General features: G+C 37.2%; 1 long non-coding RNA gene across 2 annotated transcripts in view; it reads left to right on the top strand.

The window, feature by feature from the left end:
* LOC107521317 overlaps positions 1 to 19,945 on the top strand; it is an 89,125-nt gene that overhangs the window by 16,096 nt on the left and 53,084 nt on the right. The window contains exon 2 of one of the 2 annotated variants that reach the window (XR_004955719.1): positions 13,237 to 13,381. The exons of the other annotated variant lie outside the window; for it this stretch is intronic. This is a non-coding gene — a long non-coding RNA (uncharacterized LOC107521317). The remainder of the gene's footprint in view (positions 1 to 13,236; positions 13,382 to 19,945) is intronic. 2 annotated transcript variants of the gene reach the window in all.

The raw sequence follows: 19,945 nt of genomic DNA on the forward strand, positions 1-19,945 counted from the left end.
GGGAAGGGGCATAGAGCCTCCCTGCCCTCCCTGGGCATGCCACTCTCCCGGGTCTGGAAGCTCCCCAAACCCATTACTACTGGGACTTTGTGAAGGCTTTCTCAAGTAGCAGTGATCAATTATCAACTCCATTTCCAACTCCTCACCCCTCTCTAATGCATGTGGCTGAAAATTTCCAGCTTCTAATCATGACTTGGTCTTTCTAGTTACCAGGCCCCATCCAGGAGCACACCCAGCATAGTCTCAATAGAACATAAAGTGCTCATAGTGCTCTTATCACTTAGAAAGTTTCAAGGGTTTTAGGAGCTCTGTACCAGGAACTGGAGGCAAAGACCAACATATATTTTTTTTCTAATATTTCACACTCTCAAAAACCTATTCAGAGTTGTCCTAAATCCAATGTTTAAAACTTCCTCCATTTTTGTGTGGTGATGTAATAGGAATACAAAATATTGAAATTAATTCTGTTCCCAATGGTAAAAACAGCCCTTGCTGTTTCTCTTTATCTAAAATGTTTTCCTATTCCACTACACCACCACCCTCACAGCCTCTCACCCCTGCTCCCTCTCTTCCAATGAGTCAATATTCTCCTCTTCCCATAAGACTTTCGACATTTCCTCTGGAGGGCCCTCCCTTGTCTTTATTGGAGACACATGCCAATGGAATGGCACACTGCCTTGTGCCCTCCAGAGCCCAGGATAGCTCTACAAGGGCTCCATGCTGCAGCCACACTCTGCCTAGCCCAGTGCCGCCCAAAGCGTAAAGCTCCATAAGTATGCTAAAGGTCCTCATAACTATCTAGGGGGAAAGTGGGATCCCTACCTCATACCAGATGCTCTCCAACATTCCAGATAGGCCAAGATTTAAATGAGAAAAATGAAAACATAAATGAACAAGCGAGGAAAATGAGAGAATATTTTAATAACCTCAAAGTGGAGAAAGCATTTCTAATTTTTGCCATAAAATCCAGAAGCCACAAAAACAATGATCAATGGATTCAATTCCATAAAATTTTTAAATTTCTCTCTATCTCAAAATACCATAGGCAATATCAAAAGAAATTTCACTTTACATCACAGACCGAGAACTAACTTCTTGTATAAATAAAGAGCTCTTACAAATCAATTAGAAAAAAAAAAATTTTAAGGTCACAGCATAAGAACATATGGCCTGGAAAAGGAAAAACAAATGATTTAGACATATGAGAAGATGTATTATATCATTCATAACAAAAGATGTAAATTTAAGCTACAATAAGAGACCAGCTTTCAACAATCAGGTTGGCAAAGATCAAAATATTTAAAAATACTATGTCGGCAAGTATTTTACAGAAATAGACATATTTTTGCATTGCTGATGGGAATATAAATTAGCATAACCTCTTGCAAGGCAGTTTGAAAATAATCACTAAAATTTAAAGTATACATTTTTTGAACTAGCTGTTGACTTGTGGATATTTATCCCATAAATATATTCCCACGGTGAAAATGCACCTTTGTTTGTAATAGCAAAAGATTGGAAACACCTGAATGCTCTTCTGTGAAAGACTGAGACAATGTTATATATTGAGATGGTTAGATCTCCAAGATACAGTTAAAGAGGAAATTTCTGTATGGTTCAGAACAATGTACAGAGTATGCTACCATATGTATGAAAAGAAAAATATATATATACTTTCATCTCTATGAAAACAAATATATATATGTATGTACACACACATATACGAACATAAGTAGATGTTTGTAAATATGTAACAGACCCCTAGAAATACACGTACAAGAAACCAGTAACAGTCATTGGGAGAGGAATTTGGTAGGTGGAAGAGAAGAAATAACATTTGCTATTCAACATACTCTATGTGAACATTTCGAATTTTTAACAGACACCAACAAGTCAAAAATATATCAATGTCCAGCAAACTAAACAAGGATACCACCAACTCATATAAGAATAACGCTCACTTATATTTATGCAATATTTAAAACTATAGGAAATCTGATCAGTGATCAGTTGGAATCACCTCTGAAAGATTAGAGTCCAAAATATGGAACCCTGAAGTTCTCTAAACATGAATTTTGGCTGAATATTATAGCTTAACATTCTGCGGACACAAAACACACACATAAGCAGTGGCCAATAGCCCGCGGCTCCTGGTGAGCAGAATAAAATAATTCAAGCAGCTGATGTATGAGTCAAGGAAGCTTTCTTACCAGACACCATTATGTGACTGGCTTAGCTCCAATTTTAATTCAAAGTTAATTTTTTCAATAATTTGTACTGATACAAAAATTAAAACAATTATAGGAAAAAAATCCCAAATTTTTCTGAATCAATCTAGAGGAGCATTTACCCTGCCCCACCCCCCACCAAGGAAAAGCCAAAATGTCCTCTGAGTTAAATTTGAGTCTGATTAAAACATCCCTCCTGAGACTCTACTTAAGCCCTGTGGTGGACTGCTTGTCACCAGAGAAATCTGGCACATTATGTAGATGAGAAGGATTAATGTGACTCCCAAGTAAAACTAACAGTGAAATTCAACCACAGCTACTCAAGTTGATGAATCATTTGAAGCACTGGTACACTGTTGTAAAACATAGTTAACTGCTTATAAGACAGGGAAGCAGTTTTTTTTCTTAAATTTTCTCTCCCAGCATTTCTGAGCAGTTACATTAGGAAGTAGCTGTTTCCCCTGGCCGCTGGGCTCCATATCCCCACCACTGGAGTAGCAAATTCCTGTGCTACAAACACCTGGACAGCTGACTCACTCCAAAAGAAAAAATAAATAAATAACTTTCATTTGGTAAGAGAGTTTAGAAAGCACACTTTAGACCATACGTTAAACATTAGTGTTAATCATTGCCAGAAAGGCAAGAGTAGACTATAGGTAGGTTGATAAACTGCGTCATACTTATTTCAGTAAAATCTGGTACCTTGGACTCTGGGTCTTGTACGAACAATTAGGCTATGGGCCCAGCACCTGACACATGCTAGTGTCAGCAAATTTCTATTTCCATTATAATTTTAATAATTTATCTGACTGTGCTAGAAAGGACATGTATTCTGTCTGTTTCCTCACCGAAAACAATGAGGCTGGCCTACCAATGTTAGGGTTGTGGTGAAATTCAGTTCGCTGTGCCTAATACCAAATAAGCTCTGGTGGGAGTGGCTCGTAAAATAAATGCCTTTTTTTTTTTTTGAATTATAGGCAAAAATGAGAAAGTAGAAAATACATAGTTTCATCTATCCTCAAATTTTATAGCTATAAAAGATGTCTATTCAGCTATACTCACAAATACATATATAGTAATTTTTTCTGAATTTGCTTGCACATTTCCATTCTTTTCTAACAGAAAGCAGAAAAAAAAAAGTATCTCTGGATGCTTCCAAAACTGTTTTTGCCTCTGCATCTCTGGGTTTTAGCTCAGTGTTCGGCAAGCACTTGGTATAGTTTGTCAACCAACTAGCTTTGGGAAGAGAGATATTTTAATCTTTGCCCCTGATTGTTTTGTGACTCTTAATGAATCATGGTCTTTATTGAACAGATGGGAGTAATATTTTCAGGGATGAATGAAGGCTGCAAAGGAGCCAGAAAGCCAGAACCCAGAGTCTCCCATGATTCCAGCTCCCTCAATTCACAGGCAAAGGAGACTCTGAAACTGGACGTGCATATTTAAAACTAATAAGAACAAATAATGGCTCCCTTAAAAATTGGTAAATAGAGTCCTACAAAAGATCATACTCAAATCTAAATAAATATCATGGGAAAGATTTTTACACTCAGTTTCATTTGCATATATTTTATTAAGTTTTTACATTTGGCAAGAAATTAATGAATATTTTATTGATGCATGGAAGTCTAAAATTTGATTAGTTTGCCTATAGGACCAGAACTTTCCCTTTGGTGAATCTCTATGGAGAGGAAGTTGATTATATGATTTGCCACCCCTATTCCCCCACAGTACATTAGTTGTCCTCTCCATGTTCTACTTTGTGTCCATCCAAATCACCCCGATTTATAAGCAGGCACAACAGCAGACATAACACTGCACTGCCCATCTCTGAGGTGCCAGGAAGGATTGTGCCAAAACCATCAGGAAAATGGATTGTGCTGCCTATCTTGGTAACATGAACTTGTGTATAATAGCCCTCCTAGTCAGGTCACTCTTCCATTGCTGTTAATGTACATTGCAAATTTAATTAAGAATACAGCAAAAGAGCCAAAGATCAAAAAGAGCATGACTGGTGACATACCCTCGAATCACTAAAAAAAAAATTGATACAGAGCCCAAAAATTGACTTGCTTTGAGAACACCTCTGATGCTATCACACATGCTAGATAGTTCTCTACAAAAAAGACATTGATCTTCAGGGTACTCAGGAAAACCTCCTGACACAAACATTGCAATAAACATTAATGATCATGACACTATTAAGTCAGATCTTTGAATGAGCCTGGGACATAATCCAGAATCTCTAAGAACCACACTTTCATACTATGACTTTCCCACATGCATGAGTGGTACCCTCCAGCCACTGTGGCTTTCATTCTTACTCCTCAACCCAACAAATACATTCCCACTCTACTCTCTTCCACCAGCTCTTTGAGGCACTGGATCCTGTCCATCATTTTTCCAAGTCTCAACTCAATGACCATTCTTTCTAAAGTATCTAAAACTCTTTCACATCACCCTGATTATTTCTACCATACCAGGAATCACACCCTTGACTGTCCTTGGCTGGAGAGAGCTGCCTCACTCAAGTTTATTCCCCTTTCCTAGGTAACTATATTTATTGTTTGGTTCATGCAACAGTATAAAGGAGAGCCCATTCCTGAAAATGAGAGCATCTCTGAAAAGTCCCCGCAAGCTCAGAGCTCTCATGGAGTCAGCTAAGGCCACACTGCAACCCAATCTCCCCCTCTGCCCCATCCTGCTTCCACCCCTTCCCATCCACAGATAGGTGATCTCAAGAGAGAAAAATTCCCTAACAAATTCCTACACACAAAGTGTTTTCTGGGTCAACTTCCTGGGATTCCAACCTATAACCGAACTGGTCTAGATATATCTTGAAGGTAGAGCCAGCAGGATTTGCTGATAGATATGAAGTGGGGTGTATGAGAAAGAGGGGAGGCAATAATAACACCAAGATTTTTATCTTAAGCAACTGAAAGAACCAAGTTGCCATTTACTGTCATGGGTAACTCTGCAGAAAAAAAAAAAAAACATATTGGGGTGAGGATGGGACTCACAGCTTCGTTCTGTTGCATCTATGATACCTATGAGGAACACAGGTAAGCGCTTGGAGATATGAGCCTGGAGTTCAGGGGAGAGCTTAGGGCACAAAGAGAAGTGTAGGAGTTGTTAGCGTGTGGATGATGGAGGCTTACAACTAAATGAGAACACCCTTAGATCAAAAAACACGTCTATTATAATTTTGGCCAGACTTTCTGCATTATCATTACAGTATTTTAATTTTGAAATTTGTTGTGAGATTTTCTTTGTTACTAATTAGCTATTCTACCTTAAAGAAATAGTTTAATTAACTGACTGGGTTCTGAGTTTCTTCATCCGATGTGTGACAATAAAGAGTCATTATAAACTCCAACTTGAGGGGTTAATCTGAGAATCAAATGAGAAGATAGATAGGAAGGCACTAAGAAGAGTTAAAAAATATTATCTTAATGAGAAATTTAATTTCTGTTAGTTTTTTTAGAAATATAGTTTCATCGTTATTAGGAATAAAAATGAGAAAAGGATTAAATTAAACATCCATTGAATTCCATATGGGGGAAATAAAGAATTATCCAAAGGAAAATAAAAGTGAAATAACATTAACAAAAATAGAAATAAACACATTCGAAGACATTAAAATTCTAGAGCAGATAAAATTCAACTTTTTAATAAGCTAAAAAATACAAAAACACTTAACAAATTAATGAGAAATCAAAAATGAGCTTACATATAAAATGACAATTGAATAAAAAAGATATCTGAATACAAGTGAATATTTATCAAAAATAAGTATGTTAATATACCTATAAATTTCATTAAAATGACTAATTTTCTTCTCAAAAAGAACATAGAAATAAACTTGTTTCTCCTAGAAATTAACTGGAGTTCCTGCATACCTAAACAAGATATCATCCTGTGTTGTCATTTTTGTTCAATACCACCACCTTTTAAACTAGGGAATAGAATTTTAATTGTCTATGGAAATATCTTTTTTAAAATATTTTTTAAATGGGAAAACCTCAAAAGAATAACTTAAAATATAGGGCACTTCAATTATGCTGTCTAGATGCACCTCATCCTGTTCCACCAACTGCATCCTTGCTGGGGTGTGGGCTCCATAGAAACAATTTTACTGGTTGGCTTGGGGGACACCCAGGCTTTCTTCCAGTGGAGAATAGGACTCTGTGGATTGAGCAAGCAGAAGACTGGGTAAAAATTTTTGTTGTTCTTAACATATTAAGATATTACTGGAGTCAACTCGGGCCATTTCGTTCTGGAATAATGCTCTGTCTTTGCCATGGCAAGTCAAGAAAAAAAAAAAAGGATTCTGGTTAGCATTGATAGTCTTTCAGAAAGTGGGCAATCTATTTGGTGGGAACCTTCAGATGCCTGTTTCCTAATGGTGTTCATTTCTCCTGAACTTGCCTCTCAGTCTTGGTATATCCCTTTAGAATCAGTCCTCTCCTTTCTCCTTTCACACACAGTCTAATCTACTTCTCTCAGAACTGTACTCAGCTCCTGTGTGTCACTCTCCTACCCTACCTACTCAGGGAGGAAAATCAGGCTTCACGAAGGCTTTGTCCAAATGCACTGCCATTGGAGAGAAACCGTATCGGTCCATGTATAAGTCAGTACAGGCTATCACAAAATACCATACACAGAGTGGCTTAAACAAAAGGCATTTATTTTCTTACAGTTTTGGAGGCTGGAAATCCAAGTACGGAGTGCCAACATGGTCAGTTTCTGGTGAGAGTGCTCTTCCTGGCTTATTGGCAGCTGCCATCTCACTGTGTATTCACATGATCTACTCTTTGTGTTCATGGTGGCGGGGGGGTGGGCAGGGGTGGGAACAGGAGAGAGAGTGTGCTCTTGTGTTTCTTCTTATAAGAACACTAATCCTATCATATCAGGGCCTCCCCCATATGACCTTTTTAAATCTTAATTACCTACTTATAAGCCTTATCTCTAAATATAGTCACATTGGGAGTGAGGACTTCAACATATGAATTGGGTGGAGAGGTGACACAATTTGGTCCATAGTGGACTATGAGATAACTGTAAAGCTGATCTCAGAAACAAGTGCTCTGGGATTTAGTCCAAATGAAGTTACTTTTACTTACTATTCTTTCTCCCATCTGCAGGGTCTTTCTCACTAAATTTGGATGAGAGTATTATAGTAGTCTCTTCTCAAAAAGCAGTAGTATTTTAGAAATAGAATGACTTTCAAATTGAGAGAAAGATAGGCACTAAACTGTGGACAGAGATTACTTCCCAGGTAGAAATGGTAAAAAGAGGTGTGTATGGGGGGAGGGAGTATAATCTGGTATTTCTTTTTCCATATACTTTATGAGATTTTTTCTTATGAGAATAGACATGCATTCCTTTGCAACTGAAAAGAAAAATAAAGTACAAATAAGAAAAAATACACTGAACTCGAAAGCTGAAATTCAAGAATATTTGTTATGAATATCAAGCATATGGGGGAAAAAAGTTGCCTGCTTTTCAGCATATTTTTTTAAGCAATTCTGAATCAGACTTCTAAATTTTCGGGCTTGTTTTCCCCTTTAATCCTCTTTGCATGATTTTAAAGCTGGAAATAGATTCCTTAAGAATTTTAATAAACTATTATTTGTTTATAAATAAAAAAACAGTAAACTTTTGGAAATAAGCCTGCCTTATTTTTTTTTCATTATATATAGCACCTGTTTCTTTGTGTATTCTTTTAAAGAATCTCATCACATTTGTACCTTTTTAAGAACTTCGTAAAATGTAAGAATATTGCCATTTTTTAAAGAATACTTAAAATAATATTGTAAGTCTTGTAGTTATTCTGCATCATATAAGCATGACATGAAAATGACTAATGAAGAGAGATGGATTGCTTAGTATTTCATTTGGCTCATTCATGAAACTCCAGTCAGGTGACCCTCACTGTCATCATGAGATAACCCATTATTCCTTGCTGGGCTGCAGTCATTTTCCCTATCTGTAACACTGAGACTATGAAGATTCAGAAAAGTTTGTCTTCGGTGGAATATGTACTTGAAAAGCATTGCTCTGTAGAACCCTACACATAGTAAGTATTCAGTAAATATTCAGTAAATAAATCAAATTGGTAAAATTGCTGACCAAACTCACAGATATAGGACATCTTTCAGGAATTAAACTCCTAGAAATCCTAATAGTTCAAAGACCTAATTCCAAAAGCCATACTTATTCTGAATTGTACTTTTTTCACAGAATTCGAAGATTAGGAGAATGGAGACTAACTCTTAGATTATCAGAGTAGAAGAAAAAGAAGCAGAAACATCTTAATAGACACCAAATCCAATAACTACTTTTTTAATTGAATCAAACAGTTTGGAGGTTGTTTAAATGACTTAATATATTTTAATATTCCACAATTAGATACTGAATGAACAAAATCCAGCCTGTCCTTAAACAAAATAGATTTCTCCTACCCAGTGAACTCAGCCTACTTTCTCCCAGCATATTTTTAGACTGCACAGGAGACACTCAAGACTAAGGAAGTCAGAATGTGACTGACCTTTTACCTGTTATGATACCAGTAACACTGACGTTTGCCACTGGTGACATAGGAACAGAGCTGATAGGAACTCTGCTAGATAACTGAACGGCTTCTTTTCATTTGACCTGATATCTATCCCCACAGTTATGCAATGTCCTGTAATTACCTCACACGCAATGATTTTAAGACAAAAAATATAAAGTGTGGCGCACCACAATTTATATTTATAATCTATTCCTTTTTAAAAGATATCATAAGAATGCTATCATAGTTTTGTTTTCCTTTACCAAAGACCCAAACAGATTAATGAAATGACAGGCTAGCAAAATTGTACTCAGCATATGCAGCTAAACCATTCTCTGTGCATTGATGCGAGGCCTGCCTGTGCGAGGTATCTTATTAGGATGATCTGAGTGAAATGTCTAAATCATTTCAATGTCTAGTCATGTAACAGATAATAGGTCACTAATAGGTAACAGTGCTGCATAATTATGTTTTGAAATTTCTTCACACTTAGCCATTAAATAACTGTTGGATAACTCTGGACCCAGTTCATAGAAAATCTTATATAATACCTGCTTCCTTCATAGTTGTAAACCAACAGAAAATGACATCATCTTCCTTTCTTCTTATTTAATTATATGAATCAGAATCAGGCTTTTAATTCATACCAGGTGATAGGTATCCAAAGGCACCTACAGACATTTTGCACATCTTAACTGAAAAACATAAATTCATTCTATTACCTGAAAATCCCCCTGAGAGAATTCTGGCAGAGCAATCACCAAGCCTTGTTGAGGACACATCCCAAACCACTTCTCTCTCTTCCCAGAGCCACTGATCTAGTGGTCCAAGTTGCTATCACCTACATAATCGCAACTGCTCATCCAACCCTCCTCTTATGCATTTGCCATTCCACAAGAGAGCACTTTTTGAAAGGCAAGTCTAATAATGCCTCTTCCCAACTTAAAACACCTCAACAGATGGCCGTTGCTCTAATAGAATGCTGACTCTTGAAGATGGTCTAAAAACAATCGGACCCCTGCCTTCTTCAGTCTTATGCCTCACCCTGTTGTCAAACTATGGCATGGTCTCACTTTCTAGAGCATTCACTAAAGAAAGTTTACGTTCAGGTAGCAGCTAGCTTTTCTAATAATAGGGAGATAGCTACTTTTATATTATTATACAGAAAAAAAACCTTTATCAAGCTTATCAACCCCTAATCAATCAATCATTTTGAAGATAAGGACATGAATGTGGCAAACAGGAGTGATATTTTAACTAACTAGTTAATTTTATAATATAACAGCTACAACTTTTTAAGTATTTAGTATTGCCAGATATATGTAAGTGCTTTACATTTGTTAAATCTCATCTAGTTCTCCCACTAGCCCTTTGAGGTAGGTACATACTATCTCCATTCTAGAGATGAAATAACTGAGTGCTAGGACTGGATTTGCTCACTCAATTTCCCTTCTCAATGGAGAAGTTGCAAAGACGAAAACCGCATCTCTCAAATTCCTTTGCAGCTAGGATTCTGGAAGTAGGTCGTGTTCTAAAGGTGGGTACACACAGTGAGACATGGAGATATAGAAAACAGATGTGAGGCAGAAATCACCTTCTTATCCTTTCTCGACTCTTTCTGCAGGCAAGTAAGTTAAGGCTCCTTGGCACTATGTTCCAGGATCCATTCTACAGACACCTCAGTGTCCAGAGGCTCCTGGCAGCAACAGGTTTTTGATCCTGGCAGGGTTCCATTGCTAGCCTCAGAGGTAGCAACCCCCCGGGTGAGTCAGTTTTGTAAAGTTTTGTGGTCATTTCTGGATGACTCTGAACCACCCAGAACCTCCTTCTTTAATCCTTCTAATGCTTTTGTAAGTGCCCAATCCTCTGTATTAAATCTCTGTTTAAAATAAAGTGGTTCCTCTTTTTTTGTAATGAAACTGACAACATGCAAAAGCCACTGAAACAGAGAGACACACACACAAAAATATAGTAGTTTAAACAACACCAAAGTTTATTTTTCTGCCATGTAAAAGTACAGCAATGTGTGATATCACACAGGTGAGGTGGCTCTATGGTCATCAATATGTAGCTTTTCTCTTGAACCCAAAGAAACTCCGGTTTTTGGCTATTTCTCAGCCATCGGGGAGGTGGAGGTGGAGAGTAAGTGGGTTTCAAACACATACGAAACTCCCTTTCACATATCATTGCCTAGCAATGAGTCATCTAGCATACACCTAGTCACAAAGAGTCTGAGGGAATATAGTCACTAGGAGGCAACCAGGTGCCCTGCTAATACTTGGACAGGTGGTAAGGGACTATGGGGGAAGTGGGGAGCGACAGGCAGAACCTGTATGTTTGGTAGAAAAACTAAAAAAAATGGTTATCAGGGTGACAGTCTCTGCCATATCTACCCCTCTGCCCAATATCCATACACAGCCTTCTTTCCACAAATAGACAACACTCACCCCCATCCTTAAGTAGGATTCTAATCTATCAGCTTCCATGTAAAAGTAACAATAGCCAAAGATCTTTCTGGTCACAGCTCTTGAGCCAAGTCTCCTCTTTCATGTACTAGCCTTTTACTTTCTCCTTCAATTTAATATTGGCTGTCTTTAGTAGCTGCCATCTGGAGCACTTAGGAAGGCAATGTCTGTAATCCATTCTTTGTTCTGGGCTGACTTCCATTGCCTGGCCAAGGAGAACACTTAATAGAAGGCTCATGAGAAAGAACTCTATCATCAAATTTATCTACTGCTATTTGGAGATACAAACAGATTTTCCAACTTCACATGACCCAAACTTTTAAGTTCTGAGTCATATTAGATTGCAAGTCCTAAATAAGAAAATCTCCCTTATCAGAGCAATATTCCTTTCTATCTCTGCTTACTGGCTAAAAATTACATGACTTTCCTTTCCTCTTATAATACATTATTAACACTAGTGAGGACTAGCCAACATATACTTGTATTCTGAGTTGTCCTTAAGCGAAAGGTCAGCAGGCACATGGCTTGTCTTCCAACCGATGATAGGTGACTGTTTTAGCAAGTGATACATCACAGAATAACAAGTGTTACCGATGTTCACAGCTAAAGTATTGTGCCCATGTCACCCTCTGCCTGTTGCTATCCAATGCCAAAAAATTTAGGTTTTTGTTTTCGTAACATTCCACTTCTGATGTCAATTTCTATAATAATTAGGGTACATACTAAGGCCTTTTTTTAAATTCCCCAAAATATGTCTTCAGAACGTAGGAGTTCGTTTCTATTTCCCTGAACAGTGCAGAGGTCAAGCAGGGAAACTCTACTACCAATGTGTGACTTTCCTCTCCGTCTTCCCCTTAACTGTTCTAGTGTTATCATTTCCCAGCCAGCAGAGATTGTGTTTATTTGTTTGTTTGTTTGTTTTTAGTAAAATCCAGACGGTGCCACATCACTTCTGGTGACTTCTCATTGGCAATTACTTAGTGTTGTAGCTACTAAGGATGCTATGAAACATTGTCTCTAGCTGAGTAGCTGTATGTCTTGCTAGTCCTCAGGAATTCCATTACTAGAGGAAGCAGAGGAAAAGGGACCCTAGGGGATAATTAGCAGTCTCTACCACCATGAAAACTAGAGGGTTATGACAGCCAAACTCCAGATCCCAGAGACAAAACTGCTTCAAAAACTGTCTTCCAATATCTGTAAAGCATGTTAAGGCTCTTATTATTGCTCTTTACTCTGAAGGTACATTTCTCCAGAATAAGAAAGTTATGACACTTTGTTTCTCATCTTGTTTTAACTTACTTAATTATTCATTTAGTCTCACAGACATCATTTATTGAATACCTAATATGTGCCAGATATTTAATCAAACAGTAGGAATATAAAAATAACTAAGAATCATCTGGAATCCTTATTCAAAATTATCTATTTATTTGGATTATTACTTAGAAAATTCACCTTCTCTTCTGAACATACAATAAAACCAAAATGTTTAATAGAGTAAATTCAAGGGAAGCACACAACAGAAAGAATTTCATTTTTCACTTTCTTCAGTTTTGTATTATATATATCAATTGGCCTAACTAAAATTTTCAATTTAATATAACATGAATCATTAAAGATACAAAAATCTTGGCAATAAAGGATATGTTTCAACTCAATTACACCTACACACTCTTACTAATCAACTGTTATATTGATACCAGCTTTCCATCAGGAAAATAAAACTGCAATATGCAAAAGACTTTTTTCATCCATTTAGGGCTCCCCAATTTGGAATCCTTCTTCTTGTGAATTTAAGCCAATATCAAAATACCCCCCAAAAGAAGTGACACACAGATGAGTACATACTGATATTCCATTTATACCTAAAGCACAAAGACAGAAGAAAGCTAACCTGTGTTATTACAAGTGCGTATAGAGGTAACCCTTGCTGGGGGCATGCCGGATGCTCTGGAAAGAAGATAATGCTCTCTGTCTCTGGGTCCAGGTGCTGATTACATGGGTGCATTCAATTTGGAAATCTCACTCAACACTCTACACTAAAAATTTTGGTAGCGGTTTTTCACCACTCGTATCATTTAGAAGGCATCTAGAGAGCCTCATGGGGTGATCAGCACTACACCAGCCACTGGGTAAGTTTCCAACAACATATAATACATGCGCCACTTTCTTACCTCCCATCTAAATGAGGCAGCAGTGACATGGGGGAAAGACAGGAAATCGGGAGCTCTGGCCCTGTGAGTCCGGGAGTAAGTCCAGGCTGATATTCACCTTTCTGAGCCCCAGTTTTCTGAGCTGTATCTAAACACTAAGGTTCTCAGCTTTGTAATTCTCAAATAGTCATGGTTGCCATTTTCCAATTTTGATCTAAAGCAGCATTTTTGACACCCAGAATGTCAAATGAGGTTGACAGTGAAAAAAAGATGATTGTATCATAACACACTTACATAGCTCTTTACCAAAGGCAGGACAGTATGGCTGGAAAAGTCTGGGACCAGGTGCCCCCTACTCCTGGTTTGGGGCCTAAGGCTTAGTTTCTGAATTAAGTTATTCAAAACTAAGGAGTAGCAGGACCAAGACTCTAGTTTTATGACTTATACCCAGTTTCTTTTTTCTACAGATACATATATATATTTTAAAAAGCACGCTAAATTCAGATTTTAAAATTCTTGTTTACTGGTATGTGATAGACACTGACCTCAGCCATGTAGATGTGTTATCCTTGCTTTTCAGATGAAGAAACTACCCATAAGACAGTCACGTGTGTGCACCTGGTTGGTGCAAATGCAGGATGAAGAGCTTAGTCCTACAAACTCCAGGACCTTCCTTTCCCCACAGGGGCTTGTAACATGCCCCAATATCAACAAAGGTGCCAAAAATAAATTCTATCCCAAAACAAAACTAGTCTTTCTTTTTCTCATTTCCTCCAGTTGAGACAGAAAAATAAGAATTAGGAGTTTCATTAGTAAGGATGTATACGGTTTCACAATAGCTCCAAAGCCCCAGAATGGCTTTGTCTGTACCACAGCTCACATCTTATCTGCAAGATATAAATTCTTGAGGGTATAAAAAAAATTATTTTCTTTTCTTACTAAAGTAGAAAGGCTTCCAGGTGGACCACTCAATCTGACATGATGTCCTGTCAAGTCTCAGGTATAATATGAGGAGTGGTCTCTTTGAAAACAACTCCAAGACACAGAGAAAAAGAATTCTGGGCTGAGGATCTGTGAACAACACTCAGCAAACTCAGAAATACTTTTAATGTTGTTTCAACCTGGCCAATGATTGTTTTCCAACAAGACTCCTGTCGTGGCCTGGCACTTGATCTGCAGAATTCCTTAAAAGACACTGGGCCCGGCAGGCAGTAACATATCAAATGCCTGGGAAGACAAAATGTCCTGGACATTGCCATAACTCTCAAGGAGTTGTTAGAGTTTACTTAAGTATTTCTAAAAATACAACAGGATAGCTTTCCTGGGCTTATTTCCTTTAAACATTAAACCATTGATTAACAGTCAAGAAAGAGTTACTATAACTTTGAGAAAACATGTATAATATTTAATCAGTCTTTATTGTGTGGTTTTTCTGTGCTGAATCTCCCATTCATTTATCCCCAAATTCTACCCAGAATACTGAAGTTTGTGGTTAACACTATATATAATACGCCTATTTGCTAAATCAGGCATTATGAGCCTGCTTATTTGTTTTTTCCTATAGTTGGAAATGTATGAGTATGTTCCCATTAAAGCTGTGTTCTCATGTGCCCCCCTCCCCCCACCCAGCACCGTGACCTTACTGAGTCACAGGATAAATGTCCCTTGGAAACTGCTTGTGTCCCATAGCACTTTCTAGTGTTCCATGTATCGTTTGTGAAATATATTTTTAGAATCTATTATGCCAGAGGCCAAGAACTACAGATATAGCATTAAACCCACTGGATATGGTCCATACCCCTTCAAGAGGCATGGTCCACAACATGTATACCGAACAGAATGTATTCTGCATAAAGAAATGGTTACCATTTAGTGAGTACCTCTCAAGTGCCTGGCACCTCATTTAAATTATCTCATTGTGTTCTCATAACAATTATGCAAGGAGGTCAGCATCACCTCATCTTACAAAAAGGAAACTGAGGCTAAAACAAGTTGTATAACCAAGTGCAGCTGGTGAAGCAGAGGTTTTTTCCTATTCATGTGGCCTCCTTAAAACACAGTGCTTTAACCTCACTCTTAAAAGTTGGCATCGATTTCAGATAACTTCTCTTTGTTGTACCAGAGTAAGGGGAAGTGTTTCAGTTGAAGGAGTTACAGGATTCACTTTCCAAACTCTGCAACAGGAAGCTGGTGTAAACACACCAAAACATGGAGCTCACAGCATCAGACTGTTTCACTTGACGCTATCAGGAGTACTGGGGAGGGAGTCGTAAGTTAGAAGGCACCACGTTGGAGTTCTAGATCCCACTGGGGCAGAGGAGGTGTTTGAAAAGCATTGTAATTCAGAAGAGGAAGAAAGGGAGGAGAGGAGAAGCAGGTGAAGGGAGGGGAGGGGATGGATTGGGCATCAAAGCTCAATGAAAGCATTGATCCTTCCATTAAGATCTTTCTTCAACAGCAACGGGCTCCCAACCTATGCTGGTCAATCCAACCTCTGTTTTGGTTGCAAAATGTCCTGGAAAAGAAAAGAGAACTATGGAGCAAGGGTTTGTGTCCAAGATTTCAGGAAAGGAAGGTACATTTTAGCCCCGAAGTATAAGACACATTGCTTTGAAGAATAGGAAAAAAATGAAAAGTACAACTTCGCTTTTAAATATACACTACACTTTTATAACATCTTCTTTCCTCCCTCTTCCAATCCCCCAGCCATGTAAAATAATGCCAATTGTACTAATTAAATATGTACTCATAGAACCTGAAGATCAGTTGATATTAGGTTTTACTCTGGGGGGCGGGACAGAAAAGGGTGAAGTATTAGACTTTCCAATGAATAGAAAAAGAAAAGAACATAGAGGCAAATAAAACTAACCCAGAGTTTGGGTATCAATAATAGCCATGATTCATAATAAAGGAAGGGAGGTGAGACTGAGTCAAAAATGTCATGACTGTTGTGAAAAACAAAGGGAAGTGAATCTTGTTCCTTCTGGCCAGTGAGTGCAGACAGCATGCCTGGAGCCTGGTGGCAGCCTGCTTTCCTTGCTTGCAGCTACTCGGGGATTAGGTAAATATAAACGTCTTCAAATAACCCAAGATGTGAGAAATTGAAAACATAGCAAGCTGGAGTAGTCATCAGAAGATATATTTAGGAGAGCTTATTTTGCAAGCTAGAATTACAGAACATCAAGATGCAGTCAATTTAAAGTATTTAAGGATGAGTTTCTATGATTGGGAGGGAGTTGTAATCTATGACATAGAAACAGAAGAGACCACCATTCTCCAAAGAACAATTTTGTTGTAATTTTAATAAACTGGCTCATTTACCATTGCCCCAACAGCTAGTTTCTACATCAAGCCTAGTTCAAGATTTCGACAAAAGGAAGTGGTTTACAAAAGAATTACCAAGAACTCAGAAGTGCTTAATGGGAAAAAATATACATACTACACAAGGAAAAGCTTGCTCTGTATACAATTTAGGCTACATATGTTTTTCAAGGGGGAAGGGGAGCTCCTAGAAAAAGGGTAGGAACTTTAAAAACAGACATTGTTGCAAAATCCCTATACTCGCAGATTCTTTATGGCCTTGAGGCACTGTCAAGCCCCTTATCTCACTGGAGCCTTGTAATTCCCTAAATAGAACAAGAATTATGCTCATTTTACAGACAAAGAAACTGAGGCTCAGGAAGGCTAAATTCACTGATATGTTCACACAGCTAATAAGTACAGGACTGAGATATGAACCCCATCTAAATCCAAAGTCCATGCTTTTGTCTCTAGACCATACATATCTCAAAAATAAAATCTAGGCTCAAAGATGTTAAAGAATTAAAATTATTTCACTTTTCTTGACTAGCTCCATCAAACCTTTCCCCTAAATTGCCTCAACTCTTAGTTACTGAAGCTTTCTTCACCTCTTCTGATGCATTTCTCACTTCTCTTCTACGCAGAGCTTTTCTGAAGACTCCTCACACACTACCTCTCCCTTCCAGTCTGAAGCATCTTCCATGTCAGGGTCTGCTGTTTAATCTTTCTTCCATATATGACTTGCCTTACCCATAAAACTGTATAGGGTGAAAGAATCTTATGTGGGTTCCCTTTTGTAAGCCACCTGCTTTATACCCCATAATGCCAAGCACTGCGCTTGACACACAGAAGATACTCACTAAATAAAACTGAATTGCAAAGAATCAGTTATTCTCCTACTGGTCCTATTCTTCCATGATAAACTACTTCTCGGTATTTTATAATTTGGGCACTACAGTAATTTTTATAACATATCGTAGGAAATTTATCAATTTCATAAAATACAATGTTTCAGTTGCATGAGGTTCAAGTTGCTGACTTTGCTTTAATCAAAAACTTTATCTTAATTTAATTTTCTATTTTATCTGCTTTCCTCATCTCATGTGGAAGGGTAAAAATACAGAAATAGTAAAATATTAATAAAATAATAGTTAATAATTATTAAGTGTTTATCATGTGTGAGATACGTGCTAAATATTTATATTATTTTATTATTTATATTATTTAATTTAATCCTCATAACCACTCTCCTCGATTTATAGATGAAGAAATTGAGGCACAGAGAAGTAAAACAACTTGTCCAAGGCCACATAGCTAGTAGGTAGCAGACTTAAATCCCTCCCATGAGAAGTCACACTTTATGTTAGTCATTTAGTACAGTTATAAGAACAATTATTCTGAAGGTTTTTTGACTTCTCTATTTTAATTTTCACAAAAGCACTTTGATAATTGTAATATTGTTTTTCTAGATCCAGTATTTAATAAACTTTATAACTTTCAGAACATTACTTATGCTGAGGCCCCCTGCCTCAGTTTCTTCTTCTTTAAAATGAGAACATGAATGGTTATTGTAGGGATTAAACTAGTTTATTCAGGGAAAACACATAATTAGCACCAAATGCCTATGGCAGGGTTCTGTTGGTGTAGGCTATTGTCATTGTTGCTGTTGTTGTTGGCCTGCCTTTCCATGGTCAAGAACCTCACTTATAGACATTCGTTTATTACCATACTAAGGCATATTTATTCATATGTCTCTCCATTGTTCAGGATGTGCTTTAAAACAAAGTGGTTTGCCAAATATAAAAGAAATATGCCTAAATGAAAATCCATGCCTTTATAAAATATAAATGCACTTAGAATGGTGACTGGCACATATTATTAGGTCATTGAATATATAATAATAAATGTATAAATAAATGAATGGATGGCCAAATAAAGGAATAAATGATCAAAACCTCAAACAAGAAAGTGAATGACTAATAAAATTGTGAAGTTTAAACTGATCTTCAGAACCTGGGAATTAATAAATTCAAAGAATAATAAAATGAGAAACACATTTTTTTTTATTTTCCAAGAATTGCATTTTACTTAATTCATGTCTCTATTAAAATGCAATTAAATCTTTTCCTAAAATAAATAGTATGAAGTCACATAAAAAGGTAATAAAGTTCACATCCAATTATAGGAGAAATTTATTGAGATCTCACTCAAAAGTGAGGAAGGAAGACTATGGTCAGGTTTTTATTTCATCCTTAACTTCCCACGCTTTTCAAAGAGCCATATTATAACTCTTTCTCAAATATTTGCAAGGAAGTACTGTGATTGTAAAAATAGATACTCTAAATACCTAAGCTAAATATTTACATTCTGCCTTTTTAGTTAAACAATTGACTTTGTTCTTTAGCATTTAGGTAAAAATACTTAAATGTTTTAAAACATCAATAACAAGAGGATATGGTTTTACACCAGTCTAAACTTACATTTTTAGCAATAGCTTCACAAAAAGGAACTGAGCAATTAAAAAATGGTAATGCATGCACACTCTGAAAGAACGGGGAAAAAAAGGGAGAGACAGTGTTGGCCATTTATCCTTTGTAGCACTTCCCTATGTTTATGTAGTTAAGACTTGTTGAGCATTTACATCCACTTAAATCACTGTGAAAGTAACCTCAATTTATTGACTTTACATAGGATTTACTTCAAAGGAGTTCTTGGATTGTCATGCATTAGCTTTTTTCATTTTCATAGCATCCCTATACATAGGTATGTTACTAGCATCTTACCTTTATCAGACAAAATTAAAACTGGAGGTACTGGGAGATGAAAGGACTTGCCCAAATGAGACGAAGTCTCATAACTATTAGTTTATGAAACTTGGCTTAAAACTCATGTCTTCTTTTAATACAGTAGGGAGTTTTCCCACTAGATTATTCTTCCTTTACACAACTGTAAGCAGTCATGGTGGACAACTGAGCAGGACAGACTGACGACAACCTGGGAAAGTTCCAAGAGTTTTGGAAGTTGGGTTAACCTGATCCAGCAGTGGCTCCGAGACTGCGAAGAAAAATAAGCAAAGCTCAAAGAACTGTGTGTATATTTTGTGACATGCAGTGAGCAACATGTAAATGACTGTTCACAGATAAGCAAAATGAAGTTGTGTAACAAAAGGTGAAAAACAGGAGTGCTTTATAACAAATTTCTTTCCTCACTGGTTTCACCTGAAACTCCAGCTGCTCTAGCACC

The sequence above is a fragment of the Rousettus aegyptiacus genome, unplaced genomic scaffold (genome assembly GCF_014176215.1).
Source record: "Rousettus aegyptiacus isolate mRouAeg1 unplaced genomic scaffold, mRouAeg1.p scaffold_m13_p_2, whole genome shotgun sequence".
Taxonomy (NCBI): domain Eukaryota; kingdom Metazoa; phylum Chordata; class Mammalia; order Chiroptera; family Pteropodidae; genus Rousettus; species Rousettus aegyptiacus.